Source organism: Rhinopithecus roxellana, chromosome 19 (assembly GCF_007565055.1).
Source record: "Rhinopithecus roxellana isolate Shanxi Qingling chromosome 19, ASM756505v1, whole genome shotgun sequence".
Lineage (NCBI taxonomy): Eukaryota > Metazoa > Chordata > Mammalia > Primates > Cercopithecidae > Rhinopithecus > Rhinopithecus roxellana.
Genome location: NC_044567.1, coordinates 51890408 through 51914632, shown reverse-complemented (window position 1 = coordinate 51914632; position 24225 = coordinate 51890408). Strand labels below are relative to the sequence as shown.

The 24225-nt window shown below is 43.3% G+C and overlaps 1 protein-coding gene and 1 non-coding gene across 4 annotated transcripts in view; both read left to right on the top strand.

The window, feature by feature from the left end:
• Window positions 1-24225, top strand: part of RFFL (ring finger and FYVE like domain containing E3 ubiquitin protein ligase) — a 78973-nt gene that overhangs the window by 33448 nt on the left and 21300 nt on the right. The window lies entirely within an intron of this gene.
• On the top strand, window positions 3594-3700 carry LOC115895063. Its single transcript, XR_004055266.1, has one exon. It is a non-coding gene; the product is annotated as a small nucleolar RNA U13 (small nucleolar RNA).

Below are 24225 nucleotides of genomic sequence, written 5' to 3'. Positions count from 1 at the left end.
AAGTGGTTGAATGCATGAATGAATGAAGTGATATTTGAATTTAGTTTTAAAGGTGATTGGAATTTTGGACAGGTGAAGCAAATGAAAGGGAAATTTATTGTTCTGAAGTGGAAACTGTGGGTCATATTGCTCATGTAATTTCAGAAAACTGGAGAAACTGGTTTGGGAAAAGATGAAAGGTTGGTTTTATATCTAGTATGCTAAATTTGAGGTATGGAGGTTTAGCAGGCATTTAGAAATGAGACATTTCTATGCTAAATTTGAGGTATGGAGGTTTAGCAGACATTTAGAAATCTGAAGGGTGAGATTGATTCCAGATATTCACTTTTGGGAGTTACCTGACTGAAGAATATGAAATCTATTCCTTTCACAAATACCTGGGTAAGCTCCTACTGTGTGCCAGACAGCTATGTTATAGGGAAGGTGAACTGCAGTCTGAGAAGGAGCCAGTCTTGTGAAAAGAGCTAGGGAGAATGTTTTAGCCAGAAAAGGAACCCCAAGTTTGTAGGCCCTGGGGCAATAAATAATTTATAATTTTTGAGGAATTGAAAGAAGGTGACTGAAGGACAGAGCGAGGTGAGTGAAGAGGGACAGCTGCATGAGGTAAAGTGGGAGAGGCAGGCAGAGCCCACATCACATGGGGACTTTGTGGGCTAGATAGTGAGTTTAGCCTTCACTCAAAAGTGTGGTGGTGCTGGGCATGGTGGCTCACACCTGTAATCCTAGCACTTGGGTGGCTGAGACAGGTGGGTCACCTGAGGTCAGGAGTTCGAGAACAGCCTGGCCAACGTGGTAAAATCCCGTCTCTACTAAAAATACAAAAAATTTTAGCCAGGCATGGTGGCTCATGCCTGTAATCCCAGCTACTCAGGAGGCTGAGGCAGGAGAATTGCTGGAACCCGGGAGGTGGATGTTGCAGTGAGCCAAGATTGCACCATTGTACTCCAGCCTGGGTAACAAGAGCAAAAACTCTGTCTCAAAAAAAAAAAAAGGTGGTGGGACACCATTGAAGGCTTAAAACAGAAAGTGACAAGCAGAGATTCTTTTTCTAAATAAAAGGATGCCCTGGCTACTCTGTAGAGAATAGAGAGTCACAAAAAAGGGACTAGTAAGGAAGTGTTTGTCTCCCTTCTTGAGAAGGATCATGGCAGATAGGGCAGGTTATGGCAGTGGACATAGAGCGGGATACTTGCAGGATGCATTTAAAAAGTAGAACCAGGCTGGGCGTGGTGGCTCACGCCTATAACCCCAGCATTTTGGGAGGCCGAAGCGGACAGATCACCTGAGTTTGGGAGTTTGAGACCGTCCTGACCAACACGGAGAAACCCTGTCTCCACTAAAAATACAAAATTAGCTGGGTGTGGTGGTGCATGCCTGTAATCCCAGTTACTGGGGAGGCTGAGGCAGGAGAATCACTTGAACCTGGGAGGCGAAGGTTGTGGTGAGCCGAGATCGTGTCACTGCACTCCAGCCTGGGCAACAGGCAAAACTTCGTCTCAACAAAAAAGAAAAAAAAAAGTGGAAGTAAAATTCACTAGAGAAGGAAAGGAAGAGGGAAGAGTAAGGAGTACAGAGCCCTGGGGCCTATGTAGGGAGCACAAGGAGGAACCAGGGAAGGAAAATAAGGGAGCAAGAGTGGTTATTGATGTCAAAGGCGAGTCAAGCTACTGCGCCTGCAGTGGGAGCCAATGTGGGAAAAGGAGCCTATAAGGAGAATTCAAGTGTATTTTTTTTTTTTTGAGACGGAGTCTCGCTCTGTTGCCCAGGCTGGAGTGCAGTGGCCGGATCTCAACTCACTGCAAGCTCTGTCTCCCGGGTTTATGCCATTCTCCTGCCTCAGCCTCCCGAGTAGCTGGGACTACAGGCGCCCGCCACCTCGCCCGGCTAGTTTTTTGTATTTTTTAGTAGAGACGGGGTTTCACCATGTTAGCCAGGATGGTCTCGATCTCCTGACCTTGTGATCCGCCTGTCTCGGCCTCCCAAAGTGCTGGGGTTACAGGCTTGAGCCACCGCGCCCTGCCCTTAATTCAAGTGTATTGGGAGTAAGTGTGCTGCCTGATGTGTGGTAAGTCAATACCCAAGACATGGGGGCGGGGTTTAATTGTAGGGCTGCAGAATGAGGAGATGAGAGAGAACTGCAAATCCATCCCGCTGAGGAGTTTGGAACTAGGGTTTTTAAGGATTTTGGAGTGGGCTGGAGTGTGGAGATTGTTGGTTGACCAGAGAGAGAAAGGTGACGTAATGGGACCAGGAGATGAAAAAACTGTATTATGCTGATTTCGTTTCTCTCTGAGGGTCTTCAAACTGGTTGACATCAGCTGTTTTACCAGAATTTGGGATCTGAAAAGTATGTCAGGCAATTCTTAAAAAAAAGCCTTATGCTTCTAAAGTCAGAGATCCTATCTTTAGAAACAGTAGGGATGCAAATGGTCAGTATCTAGTGCCGTGTGACTTTCGATTACAAGGAAATGCGTCAAAGTCCAGCCTGATTAATGTGTTTTTTGTTTTGTTTTGTTTTGAGATGGAGTTTTGCTCTGTCGCCCAGGCTTGGAGGGCAATGGCATGATCTTGGCTCACTGCAACCTCCGCCTCCTGGGTTCAAGTGATTCTCCTGCCTCAGCCTCCTGAGTAGCTGGGACTACAGGTGTGTGCCACCACACTCGGCTAATTTTGTATTTTTAGTAGAGATGGGTTTTTACCGTTTTGGCCAGGTTGGTCTTGAACTCCTGACCTCAGGTGATCCACCCACCTCAGCCTCCCAAAGTGCTGGGATTACAGGTGAGCCACTGCACCTGGTCTAATGCTTAATTAAAGTTTTATTTCTGTCCATAATTCTTGGTAACCCTCTGAGGACAGCTTCATAAGGAAGAATATGGATAGGTTGTGGGTGTATGGGGCTGCAGGGAGATCATGAAGGTTGAGGACGTAGGAAAGAGCCACACATTTATCCATTAGAAGATCATTGGTGACCATGGAGAAAGGGCTTTCTGCAGAATGAAATTGAGTTTATGAATGAGTATGTGATGGAGAAGTGAAGGCAGAGTACCAGCTACTTTCGTAGGGAAGTTGGGAATTGAAGAAAAAGGAAGATCACAAGGAGTTTGCCCTGTACAAACTTCCATAGAGGAGCATGTGTGTGAAGGCAAGATTTTAAAAGCTGTTGGATCGGTATTTACTAAGCACCTACTCTAAGCCGGTCACTGTTCTAGTGTTAAGGATTTGTGTGAATGACCTCATTTAGGTACTTCATTTTACAGATGAGAAAAATGATGCTCAGGGAATTAATCACCTTGACAGGTCACACAGAAAGAAGACTGTGAGTTCTGTCTGACCCAGGCCCCATGCTCCTAAACCTTGCATGACACTGTTCTTTGGAAAGTCCTATCAGGACATCAGCTAGAGATAAATGAAAGGTTTTTAGAGCCCAGTTATGGCTTAGCTCCAGCTGTATGAATTTGTTAGCAACCCAGTTAAATAAAGTCTTCTTATTTTTCTATAATAATCTGGCAGTTTAGGAATGGAGAGGTGGGGGAGGGGAAGGAAGGAGAGGGGAAGAAAAGGATAGAATAAGAGTTCAGTAAATTAGAAAGGGGATTATTTTGTTGTTCATAAGTGTAATGATTGGATTTTCATGCACATGTATGAGATGTGCTTCCCTCAAGCCTTGTTACTACAAAGTCAGTGCATTACCCATCTGATGTGGGAAAAATAAATCAGAAAGAGGCCTCAGCTTGTGGGAATGGTGGAATGCAATGGCTTGTGTTGTTAAGCAAAATTGTGTTTTACAGTAAATATTTATTGTGGTTCTTTTGATGCAAGTTATATTGGGATATGGAGGAAAATGCAAAAATGGATAAGATGGGATATTTGACCTCTACACGGTTAGAGAGGAAGGTAAAGTACTTCATTATAGTGCGTGATTGAAGGGTATGAGAGGAAGGTGGAGGAGAAGTATGGGAAAGTATTATACAAGTTAGCTTGTAGAGTGAAGGTGGCATTAGGTGGGGCTGGCCAGGGTGATGCCAATCTAGCTTCTCAGGATGACCCCTCAGGATTTTGGTCACTGTGTCGTCAGTCTAGTCTTGGGTCAGAAAATGTATTTTGTTGAGAACCTGGAAATAATTAGTCTTGAAGACAGGATTGTATTCAGACTTGAGTGATTGAGCTCAGAATGGAATGCCAATTTATTATTTTAGAATGAAGGATTCCTTTTCTGTTAAGAGGATTCTGGAATTTGTTAGGATAATTGCTTTTCAGTATCAAGAGATCTGGCAATCAAATTTAATAATATCAAGCTTGCTTGGTGAGCATGGATTTATAAGATAGAATGACTTTTAGGGCAGAATACAGTTACAAAAAAGATTATTGATTGTTTCCCATAATACCTGGTATTGTATTAAGTACTTTGCATACAGTAGGGCATTTTATTCTCCCAGTGATCCTCCTTCAAAGTAGGCACAATTATCTTCAATTTACAAATGAGGAAACCAAGACTCTCTTTAAGCTGATAAGATGCTGAACTGAGATTTGAACCAAGTCCCTCTGCCTCTAAGAGCCCATACCCCTATGTGCTACTATATGCTGTTCCCATCTAAGCTTCATGAAATAACCTTGTTCCACTGCAGAGAAGATGTTATGTCACCTCCCTCTAGTATTTCTCGGCCTTGGGCAGTTTTGGAGTCAAAATGCCCCTCCTTGTTTTTTCTAGATTTTTCCAGATTTCTTTGCTAATCAGTCTTAGATGTAGTCACATTCTTTGTTTAAATACCTGTGTATTCATATAGTCATCCAAGCCTTTTTGTTCTCTTCTTGCTTTTGGTTTGGAAGATATTCTCTCTTTGGAGGAACTTTACATATCTGTTCTCACTGATTTTGTGTTGATTTTATTATCTTAATTTTATGGGTTAAGTTTTTGACTTTCCTCTGGCTCCTAGTCTACCAACTCCGCCCTGTCCCCTTCCTCTTTCACTAGACTTAAATTCAGATACTAAAGCCAGTTTCTGAATACTCAGTCTGGCTCCAGTCCAGCTATCCAATTTAGACGTGGCTCTCTGGATCACTAACTATTGCCAATTACTCACTGCTCCTGTATGTTCTTGATTTCCTACTTGAGTATCCTTGTTTCTGTTGTGCTTTTGGCTTGGAATGTCATTCTTCTCATGAAGGCCCCCTAGTCTGATCCCTCACTGGGAGTAATCACTTCTTCCTGAGTCTCATAGCAGAGAATTCTCTTTTATGTCTCATTTGTGGCACATTACACTTTCTGCCATCTATTATAGTTGTTTGTGTACATATCTATCTCCTACTAGACCATGGCCTCACTGAGCAGATCTGTCTGGTTGACCTTTGTCTTTCCCCTAGTGTCTAGTTCAGTTCCCTGCACATAGTGGGCATTCGATATCTATTGGGTGAATGAATGAATAACTGAACAGAATTTCAGATTTTTAAGTTTCTGCTCATGGTTTATAGATTCCCTCCCTTTTTGCTTTTCTTCTTCCTTTCACATTTCCTTTTCTTTCTTTTCCATTAACCTGTGTTTTCCCTTGCACTGACTCACTGAACTTCTCTTTACCACTCCTTTTTTTTTACCCAGATTTTGCCTCATTCTTTCCCCATTAGCAGTCACTGTGTGGGTGTGCCACATGCTGCCGGTCAGATTTTCTCCATCCTTTTGTGGCTCGAGTTCCTCCATGAATCAGATGAGCAGCGTAGGAATTGACTGGTGATTATATTAAGATCTTAATAAAAGACCTTGTATAAAGAACAGTACTTAAAATTTGTCAGTGTATTGCTTTCAAGAGGGAAATTTCCGATGCATGTTTCAAGTGAAAGGGAAAGGGAAAAAAAATCTTTGGGTGCTGGGGAGGTAGATCAGGGCATTTATTCACAGTGTGGGATGTGGGATGTCAGAGGCATCTTAGTTGACCAAAGAAATAATGCAGGAAGCCACAGAAACTTCTGCTAACCGTTAATATTGAATCCTCAATTTTTTTCTATAGCTGGAGAAAACATTAGAGATGAGTGTAGTTCAACCTTCCTGTTTTCCAGATGAGAAAACAGACCCAAAGAGGCTAAATGACTTGTTCATTAAACTGGGGTATTTGTTGCCCAGTGTTTACTTCTAGAACTGAATGTGGCCTCGGAAACCACCAACTCTTTGAAAGTAGTGGAAAGTTGCACTTGAAGTGGAGGCTTTAGGTGTCTAAAATTGAAGGCTTTTGCAATGCTGAAAAGTAGACTGACTGTCCAGTTGGTAGCCGGTTGGATTTGAGGCAGTTTTCACCAAAGGACCGTTTAGCTGTCTCAGTCACTCCCTTCTGGGAATCCGTTCATTCTGCATTTGAAAAGGGGCTAACATTAAATTATTAAAACATTTTCAATTTTTCTTGCTCTTTTTTCCAGCCCTCATATTCCGAGTTTTGTTTCAGGGTTAATTTCCTTATCTCAACACTATTTGTGTTAAGTTTTTATTGCTTAAGTCAGATGTCAGTACAAAGCATGGGAAATCCAGAAAGTCTCTTGGACGCTCATGATTGGTTTTTGGTGCTTGTTAGGCAGATCTTTTACCTAACTCATATAATAAATGTACTTTATTGTCACTGAAATACTGTCTAGTGAACCAGTTGGTAGCAGATATGAAAGGTTACCTATTTGTTGAAGGTCTAGGGTGCAGCAGTGGAAAGAGATCAGATAGCCCAAAATAGGAAGTCAAGTGCAAACAGGATGTGTTTGTCTACTGTAACTTGTATGCCTGTGTTTTGAAACTTGGTGCTGTTAAAAAGTCAAGACTTCTAATATTTGAGCTTGGCTGAAGAAGTCTCCATTTTGGGTTTGAAAAGAAGCTAACATAACTAGTCCTTTACAGCCCTTGCCTTTATCCATATGCATGTCTTTCTTCTAGGGACCATTCTTTCTTCCTGAGCATGGTTGTTTTTCCTAGTTTATAACATACTGCATCTATATGGTTTATAAAATGGAGCCACTGAATTGACTGCTGATGTTACTTTTGATAGATATGGGATTCAGTCTGTGTTCGGCTATTTTTTAAAATAACAATGGGAAATTTTAGCCTATAATTCACCATCCTTTTTTTTTTTTATTTATTTTTTATTGTTTTGAGACAGAGTTTCACTCTTGTTGCCCAGGCTGGAGTGCAATGGCGTGATCTCAGCTCACCACAGCCTCCGCCTCCCGAGTTCAAATGATTCTGCTGCCTCAGCCTCCAGAGTAGCTGGGATTATAGGCGTGTGCCACCACACCTGGCTAATTTTGTATTTTTAGTACAGATGGGGTTTCTCCATGTTGGTCAGGCTGGTCTCAACCTCCTGACCTCAGATGATCTACCCGCCTTGGCCACCTAAAGTGCTGGGATTACAGACGTGAGCCATTGTGCCTGGCCTCCATCCTTTTAACATATATATATATATATTTTTTTTCTCTTTATATATATGTAAAAATATATATATATTTTTCTCTTTTTTTGTAGAGCCTGGGGAGTGGCTCATGCCTGTAATCCGAACAGTTTGGGAAGCTGAGGCGGAAGGATTGCTTAAGCCCAGGAGTTTGAGACCAGTCTGGGCAATATAGTGAGACCCCCGTCTCTACAAAAATAAAAATAGCTGAGTGTGGTGGCATGTGCATGTAGTCCCAGCTATTCAGGAGGTTGAAGTGGGTGGATCACCTGAGCCCAGGTCAAGGCAGCAGTGACCAAGAGTGCATCACATCTAGCCTTGGCACCAGAGTGAAGTCTTGCTGTGTTGCCCAGGCTGCGAGCTGGTCGCAAAGTCCTGGCCTCAGGTGATTCTCCTTCCTTGGCCTCCCATAGTGCTGGGATTACAGGTGTGAGCTACCACACCTGGCCACCGCCTTCTATTTTTTTAATTTTTATTTTTTGAGACTGAGGCTCCCTCTGTCACCCAGGCTAGAGTGCAGTGGCTGGAGTGCAGTGGTGCGATCACAGTTCACTGCAGCCTTGATCTCCCAGGCTCAAGTGATCCTCCCACCTCAGCCACCCAGTAGCTGGGATTACAGGTGTGAGCCACTACAACAGGCCCATTGTTTTTTTTTTTTTTTTTTTTTTTTTTTTTTTTTGGAGATGGAGTCTCACTCTGTCACCTAGGCTGGAGTGCAATGGTACGATCTCAGCTCTCTGCAACCTCTGCCTCCATGGCTCAAGCAATTCTCCTGCCTCAGCCTCCTGAGTAGCTGAGATTACAGGTGCCCATTACCAGCCCTGGCTAATTTTTGTATTTTTAGTAGAGACAGCGTTTCGCCATGTTGGCCAGGCTGGTCTTGAACTCCTGACCTTAAGTGATGAGTCCACCTCGGCCTCCGAAAGTGCTGGCATTACAGGCGTGAGCCACCACGCCTGGCCCATTCTTTTAAATAACAGTTTGTTTTTGTTGGTTTCCAGAATTTTTAGCCTAACTTTTGAGTGTTTTCTGAGCGTGGTTTATAAATGACTACCGGGTGTTTGTGAACTTTTTTAAAGTCTTTGAATTCATACTTTCCTTGAGTACTGGAGGCTGCATCTAATGCTAGCTGCTGAATTGCTTCATCCCTTGGCAAGTCTCTGGAGAAGAGATTAAGTAAGTAATTTGCTTGGGGTCACTCAGCTGGTAAACAATCTCAGCAGCCCCTATTTTCTGAACCCACCTCCCATTTCCCATTGCTTCCTACCGTGAAATGTGCTTTATTACATTCATTAGAGGACTGGATTGGTTATAGGATAACCATCTGCTCAAGTCATCTCGGGATCTTTGTGGATTATCACAACCACTTGAACCAGGTCCATTCTGCTGGTCTGATACTATAATATGGGACAAGTGAAGGTTTTGATAATGTGTGTATGTGTGTGTGTGTGTGCGCGTGCATTCTGTACTCTTGTCATATTGCAAAGAAAATCGTCTGTCCTTCCACTTTGTAATTCCAGGAGCAAAAGGGTAAAGTAGCAGCATATCTCAATGTGGATGTTCTAGTGACTGTGTGTGAAAGCAGTGAGAACAACATTCCTTTCTGCTATCAGCTCAGGTGTCTTTTTTCTTGACTCTATCAAAGAGTGGTGAATATGAGGCATTTTGCACTTTGTTGTGGGATATAGGCCAATAGTAAAACCTGAAGATCAGGTTGAGCACAGGTGTTCCTGGCAAGGAGAGAATATGGTGACGATACAAAGGTTTTTATGACACCAGGAAAACTAGAAATGTCTATTCATTTATGCTGCATGGCATAGATACCGGGTAGATCACATCCTCCTGGCAGGAGCAGAAAACATTTCAGAAAGTCAGCATAATTTTCAGATTGAGATCAAACGTCAAACCAAGCTAAAGGTCTGTGGGAGGAAGGGGGTGCTTAGTCTCAATTCATCCCGGATTTATCACCAAATCCTATCTGACTTCAGTGCAGTGCAAGCAATTACAGTGCACCAAGTGGAGACCAGAGGTGTATGTTCATTCTTTGAATTTGGCAGAGAAGGGTTGAGGAGCTAAGGGATAAATTCTAAACTGGCTGGACTGCAGAGTTGTGGGGAGTAACAAACTCATTAGCAATGGGGTGGAATTGGGAAGAGATTTAACAGCCTGGGGCTGCAAGGAGGATAAACCACTCTGACCACCTCTGAGAAGTTTTTCAGGGGGTTATATAATTAAGAACTGGTGGAAGAACTGTAGTCATTTAATTCTTAGAGGAGTGGTTTGAAAACTAAATTGAGCTTGATTAGAGGTATTGGCATACCTACTTACTTACTTAATTAATTAATTAATTTTTGAGACGGAGTCTCGCTCTGTCACCCAGGCTGGAGTGCAGTGGCGCTATCTCGGCTCACTGCAAGCTCTGTCTCCTGGGTTCATGCCATTCTCCTGCTTCAGCCTCCCGAATAGCTGGGACTACAGGTGCATGCCGCCACGCCTGGCTAATTTTTTGTATCTTTAGTAGAGATGGGGTTTCACCGTGTTGGCCAGGATGGTCTCAATCTCTTGACCTCGTGATCCACCTGCCTCAGCCTCCCAAAGTGCTGGGATTACAGGTGTGAGCCACCGTGCCTGGCCCCTAAATTTTTAAAAAGCAGATAGAGGAATAGAGCTGATAAACATTGTCTTTTTAAAGAACCTTAATGCACTGGGTGCAGTAGTTCACCCCTATAATCCCAGGACTGTGGAAGGCCAAGGTAGTGGATTGCTTGAGCTTGGGAGTTTGAGACCAGCCTGGGCAATGTGGTGAAACCCCGTCTCTACTAAAACCACAAAAATTAGCCAGGCGTGATGAGCGCCTGTAATCCCAGCTACTTGGGAGGCTGAGGCATGAGAATCGCTTGAGCCTGGGAGGCAGAGGCTGCAGTGAGCCAAGATCACGCCACTGCTTTCCAGCCTGCCAGCCTGGGTGACAGAGTGAGACTGTCTTAAAAAAAAAAAAAAAAAAAAAAAAAAGCTGGGCATGGTGGTTTGTGCCTGTAATCCCAGCTACCCAGGAGGCTGAGGTGGGAGGATCACTTGAGCCCAGGAGGCAGAAGGTACATTGAGTGAGACCATGCCACTGCACTCCAGTCTAGGTGACAGAGGGAGACCCTGTCTCAAAAATAAATAAAAAAGTTAAGAACCTTATTGGGCCTTTCTGTGTTAAAACAACAATAACAACAATAACAACAACAACAAAAATAACCTTAAAAAATACTTTGTTTAAATTATTTACAGCCAATTTCTGTCGAACACCCATTGTTTGCTGGGCTCTGGGGTAAATGCTTTGACGTGCATTATTTTAATCCTTTCAATGATCTTTTCAGTGTAGGAGGTTTTACTGTTTTGAGGAAATTAAAGGAGTTAACACCAGAATTCATTCTATACCATGGTACATTTGGCTGCAGTAATTTTCCTGCAGTCCACTTTGGAAAGGTAAATTGTATAATTTTGAGCCTAGACAGAATTCCTGTCCTGAAGTGCTGTATTTTCCCAGTGCATTGGAGTGCCAAAAACCCCTTCACCTAGTCCCTGCCTTCATTTAAAAAAAGAATGCTGGTTACCCATTAGTCAGTCATTGTGATAATATCTTGTGAATGCAGCTTCTTCAGTAGAAGGGCCAGAAGAGCTTATCTGGTAAATCCTGTTTCCTGCACCAGAGTAGTAGGGGGATCAGAGTCTCTTTATTCTTGATGAGCTTTGTCATCAGTTTCGATGGAAGAAGGATCCTGCTGTAATTAAACTGCAGGTCCATTTATTCTGTTTTCGGTGTTGTTAGAAGACTTTACTCTGAACTGCTTTGTTTCCTGATTGACTCGCCCTTTGGGGCAGAATGCCTGGGTTGAAATGAAAGTGTAGGTTTCTCTGCTGCAGTGTTCAATCTGTCATCTCTCCTAAACTCCACACTAAGAAGCAGCCATTTAATTGGTCAGACCCCGGGGGTGATATTTTGGCACAGCTCCATTGGTTAGAATTACTTTTCCCTGAACTTCATAGCAGATGCTGAGGTCCCTCTGCAGATATTTGTCATAGAATAGTTGAAACCAGGGAGTTTCTGAGAACATTTATAACTTGTGATTATTATGTATGTTTTTCAGTTGTTAACAGTTACCGCTTAAGAAAAAGAGCTCACTTATTGCTAGTGGGAAGTGAAATCTCTCTCCTTTCCCCCTTATTCATATTATTATTTTAACAGTTTATGTTCCAAGACCCTCTGCTCTCTCTTTTCCTGTTATCATTTTGTTATGTTTCTCCTTCCACCTTGCTTGGGCTATGCAAGTCAGGAACAACAGGCAAAGGTACACCCAGACCTGGGTGTGTCTGGTAGAGGTCGGTTTCTTTGATTTCTAGCATGTCTTTATTTTACGTCTGCATTTGTTGTTTTCATGTTTATTTGTATTTACAGTTTCCATTGCAGCACCATTCCAATCCAAAACAACAGTGAAGGCATTGAAGCCTTCTTTGTCTTTTTAGGAAGAGATGGAAGTGACGGTCTTATTCCTCTTCCAGGCTCTCCTTTTCTGGTTTCGTCCTTCTGTAATAACAATTTAAACCATTTTTATTTTCTTTTGTTTTTCAAGTAATCTTAGCAGACAAATAATTCTCTTCAGTCTTTCCTTCAAGGTATTGCTGTGGTTATATGTGTTTAAAATCCTTAATTTACTGATCATCCTGGAATCATAATTGTGCAGTTTCTGGCTTTTTTTTTTTTTTTTTTTTGAGATAGAGTCTCACTCTGTCACCCAGGGTGGAGTGCTGTGGTACAATGTTGGCTCACTGCAACCTCCGCCTCCCGGGTTCAAGCGATACTCCTGCCTCAGCCTCCCGAGTAGCTGGGACTACAGGCGTGTATCACCACATCCAGCTAATTTTTTGTATTTGTAAGTAGAGACGGGGTTTCGCCATGTTGGCCAGGCTGATCTCAAACTCCTGACCTCAGGTGATCTGCTGGCCTCAGCCTCCCAAAGTGCATTACAGGTGTTTACAGGCTCAGCGATTATAGGCGTGAACCACCATGCCTTGCCAATTGTGCAGTTTTAAGCATGAATTTCTGTCCTATTTTTTTTAAAAAGCACTCTGTTGCTGTTATCATTAGTTAATAATTCAACAAGTATGTGTTGATTACCTGGCATTAAGGCTGAGAATAAAGCTGTGAAATAGACTCACTCTTGTTTCCTGTTTCACTTTCCACACCCTAAATATAGAAGAAAAATACTTTAAAAAGAATTATACAGGCTGGGCATGGTGGCTTATGCCTGTAATCCTAGAACTTTGGGAGGATGAGGCTGGCGGATCACTTGAGGTCAGGAGTTCAAGACCAGCTTGGCCAACATAGTAAAACCCCATCTCTACTAAAAATACAAAAAATTAGCCAGGCATGTTGGCACGTGCCTATAATCCCAACTACTCAGGAGGCTGAAGCATGAGAATTGCTTGAACTTGGGAGGTGGAGGTTGCAGTGAGCTGAGATCGTGCTACTGTACTTCAACCTGGGCAACAGAGCAAGACTCTGTCTCAAAAAAAGAAAAAAAAAAAGAATTATACAAATTGTTAGCCAGTTGATTAGATACAGTGCTGCTAGAATGCTCTTTCCCCCAGAATGTAATCATCATGAGATTCAAGGACCTTGCCTGTTGTTCCTCTTACGTTCCCCAGAGGTACTGGAGAATCATGCTAAATAGTCTGATAAATCAATTCTGGTTATAAGGAAGTGTATAAGATTCTATGAAGTGAGGCATGGTGGCTCACACCTGTAATTCCAACCCTTTGGGAGGCTGAAGTGGGAGGATCACTTGAGCCTGGGAGATTGAGGCTTCAGTGAGCTGTGATCGCACCACTATGTCACCAGCCTGGGTGACAGAGTGAGACCTGTCTCAAAAAAAAAAGATGTTATGAGAGCACAGACAGGATCAGGAAAGGTTTCCCTGAGGAAATAAGTGATGTAAGTAAATGATGCGTAAGGGAGGTGAGGTGGCAACAGTGCTCCAGGCTGAGAGAATAGCTGAATAGCTTGAGGGAGAGAGATTCCTAAAGCCAAAATAACCTTGGCATTTGAAGAACTGAAAGAATAGGGTAGAGTAAGGAGTAAGGCCCTGAGCACTAAGGATCTGCTTTCATTATTATTTACTAGTTACCCAGTGACATTACTTATTTAATTTTTTTTTGAGACAGAGTCTCACTCTGTCTCTCAGGCTGGAGTGCAATGGTGCGATCTCGGGTCACTGCAACCTCCGCCTCCCAGGTTCAAGCAGTTCTCCTGCCTCAGCCTCCCTGTAGCTGGGATTACAGGCACCTGTCACCATGCCTGGCTAATTTTTGTCTTTTAGTGGAGACGAGTTTTCATTTGGGATTACAGGCATGAGCCACCGCACCCGGCTGACAACACTTATTAAAAGGAAGGTAGGCCAGGTGCACTGGCTCATTGCCTGTAATCCCAGCACTTTGGGAGGCCCAGGTAGGAGGATTGCTTGAGGCTAGGAGTTCAAAGACCAGTCTGGGTAACATAGTGAGATCCTGTCTCTACAAAAAAAGTAAAAAATTAGCTGGACAAGGTGGTGGGCACTTGTAGTCCTAGCTCCTCAGGATGCTGAGGTGGGACGATCGCTCAGTGCTGCAGTTTGCTATGATGGTGCCACTGCACTCCAGACTGGGTGACAGAGACTTGTCTTAATAAATGAATCAATGAAATAGAGCATTAGTTGCAGTTGAGACAATTAAGTCAGAAACCCCTCCTCAACTGGAGCAAAGGTGAGTAAGAAGAGAAACTGAAATACACCTTAAATATCAAAGACTTTATCTTTAGAAGGTTGGGGGTCTGTATCACTGGTACCCTGAACTTGTAGAAACTAGAAATGCAGATGATTTATGGGATGTATAAATTAAAGTTCTATAGTCCCAGGAATGGCTTTTCTATGTATTATACTTTTTACAAGGTGCTTAAGGTACTTTTGAATCCTACAAAAATCAGACCATTTTAATTCTGAGTTTTGTAGGATTATTGTGTTAAATAAGACAACATATGCAAACATAACAACTAACTTGGCACATTTTAGGTGTCTTGTAATGTTATACTTTGTTATCTTCTGAGAAAGGACTTCAGGAACCCCAAGTTCTGAATAACTCCCCCAATTTTCCCCTTGTCTGCCATCTGCAATAATAGCACAGAAGATTATGTCATGTCTAAAGCTTCAATCCTTTATATTAAAGTATGACTTGGGAACTGAAGGAAAGAGGAGACTCCAGTCCTTGTTGTCTTTGATGTTACTGACATCTCAGTGTGAATGGAGGCTCTGGAAGCTGGTTTGGAGAGAGGCAAAGGCAAACGTTTAATCCTCATGAGCCCATGCCTTATTATAATGACGGCTATTTACTGAATGTCTATTACTGCCCTCTGCTCTTGATGTAAGATTGAAAAGTCCAGTGAAGATATGATCCCCCTTTATACTGAGCATCACCTCTATGTCCAGCCTGTGAGGTGTAGGAAATTTGTTCCTGTTACTCTGAAGCTCATAGTGGCAACTTTCTCAAGCTCATTCGTTTATTCAATGTTAGAGCCAGGATTTAAAGTCAGGTCTGACTGATTTTAAAGCCAAAGTAAAACATATTTGGGAACAGCCTTCCCCCCCCCACCTTTCTCTCCAACTGTTCTGTCTTCTTAAACTTTAGCCCTAAAGTAAAATTCTTACCTAGGAAATATGCATGTATCCATTACCCATATCCAAAGGACTGCCTTGGAGGATAGAAAATGTCTTATTAGTATTTAAAGCTTTGGAAATGTTTTCTTCCCCTGAGTTCTGGCCTGTGAAATATTCCTTGTTTATGTCCAGCCCATGCACCATTTCAGCAGGGCTGTTTATCCTAATTCAGGCCTTGGGTTCTAAAGTTCTACCATATACATGTCTTCTCTGTGACTTAGCTATTCTGAATTCTTTTTTCTTTTCTTTTTTTTTTTGAGATGGAGTCTCGTTCTGTCACCAGGCTGGAGTACAGTGATGTGATCTCGGCTCACTGCAACCTCTGCCTCCTGGGTTCAAGCAGTTATCCTGCCTTAGCCTTCTGAGTAGCTGGGACTACAGGTGCACGCCAGTACACCCAGCTAACTTTCTGTATTTTTAGTAGACATGGGGTTTCACCATGTTGGTCAGACTGGTCTTGAACTCCTGGTCTCAGGTGATCCGCCCACCTTGGCCTACCAAAGTGCTGGGATTACAGATGTGAGCCACTGCACCTGTCCACTGAATTATTTATTCTAAAATAAATATCTCAAAAATAATCTCACTATCACAGAGAACATGCTTCATTGTCCCACCCCCAGCACATGAGACCAGTTAGTAGTATGGTTTACTCAGCAGGCTGCTTACTTACAAATGCAACAGTTGCCCTATTTTATGCTCATTGTGTTGTCACCAGCATTTTAAATCTTTACAAGTCAAGATGGATACCTCAGGCAGGTTTACTGCAAAATTCTAGTAAACAGTTTCAAAGGATTTCAAGTTGCTTGCCAGACTAATTTATTTTTAAAAGTAAGCAGCCTTCCAAGCTAAGAGATGATTTTAAATTTCAGGTGAGTTCTCAGGACATTGTGATTTAAAAAATTATGTTGTTGGTATAAATCAGCTGTGTCAGGGCCTGTCCCACCAAGGGCCTTGGGTGGTAAGAAACCCGAGCTTTGGGTGACCAGAGAGAAGAGAGAGACCTTGGGCTTTCCAGCCAGTAGGGCCTATGAAATATGTAGGTCATTGGCATTTTATTTTATTTATTTTTTTGAGAGGGAGTCTCACTCTGTCGCCCAGGCTGGAGTGCAGTGGCGCGATCTTGGCTCACCGCAACCTCTGCCTCGCGGGTTCAAGCGATACTTCTCCCTCAGCCTCCCGAGTAGCTGGGACTACAGGTGCCGGCCACCACACCACTAATTTTTGTGTTTTTAGTAGAGATGGGGTTTCACCATGTTGTCTAGGCTGGTCTTGAACTCCTGACCTCACGTGATCCGCCTGCCTTGGCTTCCCAGAGTGCTGGGATTGTAGGAGTGAGCCACCATGCCCAGCCATCATTTTAGAATTATACTTTTTAGCTTGGCACAGTAAAAGAGAATCCTTTCTCAGCCTTCAGGTCTCATCTCAGGTATCACCTACATGAGGAGTCCTCCCCCATTTATACACACCAGCCCGGTATGTATAAATACCCACAATGGCTTGAAGTTAGCAAGTGAGAAAAGTAGCACGGTATGAATTGGAGAAGTGGTCAGGGTCTTTAACCATGTAAGAAGTGATTATTTTTATTCTAAAATGCAATAAGATCCATGAAAGAACTTTTTTTTTGAAGAGTTTTATTTTTATTTATTTTTATTTTTTATTTTTTATTTTTTTTGAGGCGGAGTCTCGCTCTGTCGCCCGGACTGGAGTGCAGTGGCCAGATCTCAGCTCACTGCAAGCTCCGCCTCCCGGGTTTACGCCATTCTCCTGCCTCAGCCTCCCGAGTAGCTGGGACTACAGGCGCCCGCCACCTCGCCCGGCTAGTTTTTTTGTATTTTTAGTGTAGACGGGGTTTCACCGTGTTAGCCAGGATGGTCTCGATCTCCTGACCTCGTGATCCGCCCGTCTTGGCCTCCCCAAGTGCTGGGATTACAGGCTTGAGCCACCGCGCCCGGCCTGAAGAGTTTTTAAACATTTTTATGTACAAAGAGTTAACATGGTTTCTTTCACTGGGTAGATGCCTTGGATAATCCATCCAAGGAATATCACTTCTAGGGAAAAGCAACGTTAAAGAGCTTTAAGTGTGTGTTTTGAGGGGAGGAGGGGAGTGGATGATGCCTCGTGGAGAAATAGTTGGATAGAGGCAAGAATTAAAGCTAGGAAACCTGTTAAGAGGCTGTTCTACCAAGAAGCCATTCTAGACTCTGGAAATTCAGTAGAGCACAAAGTCCCTGCCGTCATGGGATTTCTATTCCAGTTAGGGAAAACAGTTAATAAGTAAGCAAATAGGCTGGGCGCGGTGGCTCAAGCCTGTAATCCCAGCACTTTGGGAGGCCGAGACAGGCGGATCACGAGGTCAGGAGATCGAGACCATCCTGGCTAACACGGTGAAACCCCGTCTCTACTAAAAAATGCAAAAAAACTAGCCGGGCGAGGTGGCGGGCGCCTATAGTCCCAGCTACTCCGGAGGCTGAGGCAGGAGAATAGCGTGAACCCAGGAGGTGGACTTGCAGTGAGCTGAGATGAGATCCGGCCACTGCACTCCAGCCTGGGTGACAGAGCAAGACTCTGTCTCAAAAAAAAAAAAAAAAAGTAAGCAAATAATGTCAGCTAATACCAAATGTTATGGTGAAATTAGAAAATGACATTAAAAGGCTGGGCCTGGTAGCTTATGCCTGTAATCCCAGAGCTTTGGGAGGCTGAGGCAGGACGATCCTTAAGAGTCCAGGAGTTTGAGCTTACAGTGAGCTGTGATTGAGCCACTGCACTCCAGTGTGGAGAGAGACCCTATCTCTCACAAAAAAAAAAGAAAAAGAAAAAAGAAAATTACATTAAAGCTGACGTTTGGATGTCAAGAAGGAGCTAAGCATAGGAAGTTCTGGGGAGACCAATCCAGGCAGAAGGAACAAACAACAAATCTAAAGGGCCTAAGGAGGGAAATGTGATTAATATATGAAAGATGATGATTTAGCCCATCAGCAGGGGCAGGGAAGATGAATGTAGGAATTTATGAATCTTTGATTTAAGAAAAGTGTTTTTAATTTTTTTTTTTACTTTTGTTTTTGAGAGTCTTGCTCTGTCACCCAGGCTGGAGTGCAGTGGCATGATCTCAGCTCACTGCAACCTCTGCGTTCCAGGTTCAAGTGATTCTCCTATCTCAGCCTCCCAAGTAGCTGGGACTACAGGTGCCTGCCACCACGCCTGGCAAATTTTTTGCATTTTTAGTAGAGATGGGGTTTCACCATGTTGGCCAGGCTGGTCTCGAACTCCTGACCTCAGGTGATCCACCCGCCTTGGCCTCCCAAAGTGCTGGGATTACAGGCATGAGCCACTGCGCCCCGCCAAGAAAGGTATTTAAAGCAACCTGAGGTATGGGTGGAGAGGGAGGCCCAAGACAGCCTGGACACTCACAACATTTAAGAACAAAGGGAGGGTTAAGAAGCAGCAAAAAGGCTTTGAGGTAGGAGGAAAGCCACGGGTGCAGAATGCTAGAAGCTAAGAGATGTTTAGAGGGGGAGAGTCGCTTGTGTCCAGCATTGCTGAGAGATTAAGATGAGGATAGAGAAGTGTCAGTTAGATCTGGCCACTTGGAATTCCTTGGTGACCTTGAAGAAATTAGGAATAGTGGTTGGCTCAAGATAGATTGGAGAAAGTTTAAGAGTGAATTAGAGGTTAAGAAAGTGGAGTCGGCCGGGCGTGGTGGCTCACGCCTGTAATCCCAGCACTTTGGGAGACCGAGGTGGGCGGATCACCTGAGGTCGAGAGTTTGAGACCAGTCTGACCAACATGGAGAAACCCCCTCTCTACTAAAAATGCAAAATTAGCCGGGCGTGGTGGTGTATGCCTGTAATCCCAGGGACTGGGGAGGTTGAGGCAGGAGAATTGCTTGAACCCAGGAGGCAGAGGTTTCAGTGAGCCGAGATCGTGCCATTGCACCCCAGCCTGGGCAACAAGAGTGAAACTCCATCTCAAAAAAAAAAAAAAAAAAGTAGAGTCAAATATTTGGAGGAATTTGATTTAGAGGAGATCACAGAAAATGAGCTTTACTGGGGAGGGAGAGAATGTGGGGTCAAAATTGTTTTTTAAAAATTTTTTGGTTATTTTTTTACAAATTACAAATATTTGACTAGTTGCTTTAAAAAAAATCTGTCATTGGCTGGGCGCGGTGGCTCGCTCCTGTAATTCCAGCACTTTGGGAGGCCAAAGTGGGCGGATCACAAGGTCAGGAGATCGAGACCATCCTGCCCAACATGGTGAAACCCCATCTCTACTAAAAATACAAAAATTAGCTGGGCGTGGTGGTGCATGCCTGTAATCCCAGCTACTCGGGAGGCTAAGGCACAAGAACTGCTTGAACCCAGCAGGCAGAGGTTGCAGTGAGCCGAGATCACGCCACTGCACTCCAGCAGTGGTGATGGAGTGAGACTGCATCTCAAAAAAGAAAAAAAAAAAAAAGAAAAAAAATCTGTCATATAGACCTGGTGCAGGGGCCCACGCCTGTAATCCTAGCACTTTGGGAGGCTGAGGTGGGTGGGTTGCTTGAGCCCAGGAGTTCGAGATCAGCCTGGGCAGCTTGACGAAACCCCGTCTCGACAAAAAAATACAAAAAATTAGGTGTGGTGGTGTGCACGGTTGTAGTCCCAGCGACTCGGCATGCTGTGGCAGGAGGATCAGGTAAGCCTGGGAGGTCCAGGCTACAGTGAGCCATGGTCACATCACTGTACTCCAGCCTGAGCAACAGAGTGAGAGACCCTGTCTCAAAAAAACAAAAACAAAAAAAACAAAACAGAAACATAAAAACTTTTAATTCAAGTGTAACTAGAGAAGCATACAAATTATAAGTGTACAGTTCGATGAATTTTTACAAAGTCAACATATCTACATAATCAGCATTCAGATTAGGAAACAAAATGTTATCAGAAGCCCCTTGGGCTGCCTTCCATCTATAATCCTGCCTCACAGGATGACCACTATCCTGATTTTGAACACCATAGTTTGCCTGTTTTTGAATTTTATGTAAAACAAATCATTTCCCATGTATTCATTTGTGCCTGCTTCTTTTGTTCAACATAAGATTCGTCTGTACTATTGCATGTATCGGTTGTTTGTTTTTTCTCATTGCTCTGTGAACATATCATAATTCTACTGTTGATGGACACTTCAGTTGTTTCCAGCTTGAGGCTATTACAGTAGGGCTTCCATGGATATTCCTGTAAACTGTTTCGGTGACTGTAAATTTCTGTTGGGTATATGCCTAGATGTAGAATTGCAAAGCCATGGAAAGAGATGTGTGTGTGCATGTACACACACACACACACACACACACACACACAATTTGCAAATTGGTTGCAGTGATTTACACTTCCACCAGCAATATTAGAGTTCCAGTTGCTCTTTTTTCCTTTTTTTTTTTTTTTTTTTGAGACAGAGTTTCGCTCTGTCATCCAGGCAGGAGTGCAATGGTGCGATCTGGGCTCACTGCAACCTCTGCCTCCCAGGTTCAAGTGATTGTCCTGCCTCAGCTTCCTGAGTAGCTGGGATTACAGGCGTGTGCCACCACACCCGGCTAATTGTTTGTATTTTTAGCAGAGACAGGGTTTCACCATGTTGTCCAGGCTGGTCTCGAACTCCCGACCTCAGGTGATCTACCCGCCTGGGATTACAGGTGTGAGCCACCGCGCCCGGCTGCTCCAGTTGCTCTTTATCCTTATCAACATTTGCTAGTATCTCTTTTCCATTTTAGCCATTCCAGTGGTGGTGACACTTGGTGGTCGTAATTTGTACTTCCATTATGACAAAGAAGAGTTTTTAACACCTGGGAGATTCTGGAGCATACCTGTATGATGATAGGAAAGTTCCTGTAGAGATGGAAAGCAAAAGCTCAGAGGGGATAGGCCACAGGGTAGACAGATTGATTTTTTAAATTAAATCAGGACTACATTTCAAGAGGGTGGGCTTCAGGGTCTAAGTGACCAAGGTTCAAATCTTGGCTTTGCTATCCTCTAGCTGTGACCTTTAACAAGTTACTTTACTTCTCTGAACCCTTTTTTCTTACCTGAAAATGGGAAGAAGTAATCTACCTTGCCGGAACTGTGAGGATCACATGCGATAACACTAGGTAAAAGTACCTATCTCGGTGCCTGGCAAATAGGCATTCTTCCAGCAGAGAGTAGCTACTTTCTTTTTTACTTCTCAAAATATGTAATTACTTATCAGTTATTTTAGAGAGACTTAGCCTAAGCCCTATTGATAGGCTTTTCACAGAATTTCCTTTCAAAACCATTGCAATTGTACTTTAATTGCTTTTTAATGATAATATACAAGATGAAGCTAAGCCCATTCTGTACTAATGATTCTTAACGTGGGATACTTTTCTTTATGCACTAACAACATAGATAGATGCTTTTAACCATTCCAGAAATATGTTAGTGACAGTAGATGTACCACCCTCAAACTGGACATGATTCTGTAAGGCTTGCTTTCCAGCCCTTTTCTGATTTGCCATGTCAGAAAAGCATTTCTTTAAGGTTTGGGGGCATTTTATTTACGTATTTTAAAAGGATTTTTGTAAACTGTTATACAATGGGTGTACCATAAGTGTGTTGATTCCAAGATGTAGCTGTCTATGCTTTTGTGTAAAGTCTGTTGTTGCAGAACTACCTTGGTGCACAGAGCAGTTAATTAAAATTAGAATAGATTGGGTGAGAACCTTGGGGATTTTTTTACTGCCTTAGTTTTTTGCTGGTTTTGGAGTTACATTGCAAACCAGCATGGCCCTTTTACTCCTTTCTCCCCTTCTTGGGAAGACTCATGACAACCACTGATCTGCTTTAAATTATTTGCCTTGGGCAGGCGAACAAGCGGAGAAGTGTTTTAAAATTACTTAGGAATCTAGGACTTCATAGGTTGAAATCACATTATCTACTCTCTTGCCTCTAACTATGACTGTACCAAACCTACCTGGAATAGGTAATTTATTTTATTCTGTTATTAACACTGTTATTTTCCTGTTCAGCAGGGCTAAGTCTCCCAAGAAATACTAGCATACCTATCAAGCTGACAAAATCCTGCATGCTAGCTAGCCATTCCTGCCTCATATCACAGGGTTCTTCCACAGGGAATGGTAAATGTTCTTACTCGCTACTGGCCCTACATCTCCCATTTTTCTCCCCTTTAGGGAAAGTGGAAGAGGAGACCCTAGTAGGCTTCAAGCAAGCCCTGTAGGACAGCAGTTAGACACTGTTTTTGAGGATTAAATTGCCAAGTCTGTCTTTTAAGAAGAGGGTGAGGGGAGTTTGGGAAGGAATGTTCAAGCCCTGAGTGAAGAACTGATCATTTTCTTTCAAGATCAGAAGGAGGTTTGTAGATAAGAGAGAAAAGTTTTTCAGTTTTCACCTTAGGGAGAATTCTTTTTACACCTCACAATTAGTTCCACTTTCAGTCCTTTAATAGCAATATCAAATGCCATGTATGTATATCTGTCTATTTAGGGATGAGGAATGAAAAATATATTCCTAAGAGAAAAGTATTTTAGCTTGTATATGTTGTTACAAACTCTTTCCTTCCACCCTCTGATATAACCCTGAATGTAGTTGTTATTTAGGGTTAGGGCTTTCTAGTTTGGCAGGAGAGTACTTCTAACTGACCATATTAGGACATGTTTTTTGTTTGTTTGTTTGTTTAAATACCTGTCAGAGTGGCCAGGCGTGGTGGCTTATGCCTGTAATTCCAGCACTTTGGGAGGCTGAGGCAGGCGTATCTCACCTGAGGTCAGGAGTTCAAGACCAGCCTGGCCAACATGGTGAAACCCCATCTGTACTAAAAATACAAAATTAACCAGGTGTAGTGATGCACACCTGTAATCCCAACACTAGTCTGGGTGATAAGAGTGAAACTCCATCTCAAAAAAAATATATATATATATAGAGAGAGAGAGAGAGAGAGAGAGTAAAAGCCTAGTCGGCTGACTTTGGCAAACCTGTTCTGTTAGACTGAGCAGGTCTAAGGTATGTTAGCATTGGAGAATCTTGCCACTACCTGCTCTTTCCTGTAATAACCCCCTTCCCCACATATGTATATTCCTAGCATAAGACTTCATTCTCCATCTAAACTTGGAGACTATGGGATAACAGAATGGCAACTTTTTTTTTTTTTGAGATGGAGTCTCGCTCTGTTGCCCAGGCTGGAGTGCAGTGGTGCAATCTTGGCTCACTGCAACCTCTGCCTGTCAGGTTCAAGTGATTCTCCTGCCTCAACCTCCTGAGTAGCTGGGACTACAGGCGCCCGCCACCACGCCCAGCTAATTTTTGTATTTTTAGTAGAGACGAGGTTTCACCATGTTAGCTGGGATTGGTCTTGCTCTCCTGACCTTGTGATTCGCCCACCTTGGCCTCACAAAGTGCTGGGATTACAGGCCTGAGCCACCGCGCCCAGCCAGCCTCCTTTTTAAAATTAGCCAACTACATGAATAGGCCGATAGCTCTTCTTTCAGAGATGTTCAGAAGAGGCACTTAAGGTTAGAACCAAAGTAAGAGAATAAAAATAGTGTGGAGGAAGTTGGGTTCTCTTGACTCCAGCTAAAGAAGAGTTTTCTTCTGTCTTGTATCAAGATGTTCAAGTTGAGTTATATGCCTTTCAAGGCCCCAGATCCTCTCGGGACAAGGACCTGGTCGAAATCACTTTTGGTGTTTCCAGTACCCACAATATAGCTAGTGCTTCCTAAGTGCTTGTTAAAGTACATGGATTTTTGCCGGGCATGGTGGCTCACGCTTGTAATCTCAGCACTTTGGGAGGCCAAGGCAGGTGGATCACCTGAGGTCAGGAGTGCGAGATGAGGCTGGCCAACATGGCGAAACCCCATCTCTACTAAAAATACAAAAATTAGCTGGGTGTGGTAGCTCCTGTTGTCCCAGCTACTCAGGAGGCTGAGGCAGGAGAATTGCTTCAACATGGGAGGTGGCGGTTGCAGTGAGCCAAGATCACGCCATTGCACTCTAGCCTGGGTGACAGAGTGAGACTCTGTCTCAAGAAAAAAAAAAGTACATGGATTTAAACAATATACAACTTTCTAGTTTTTCCTACTG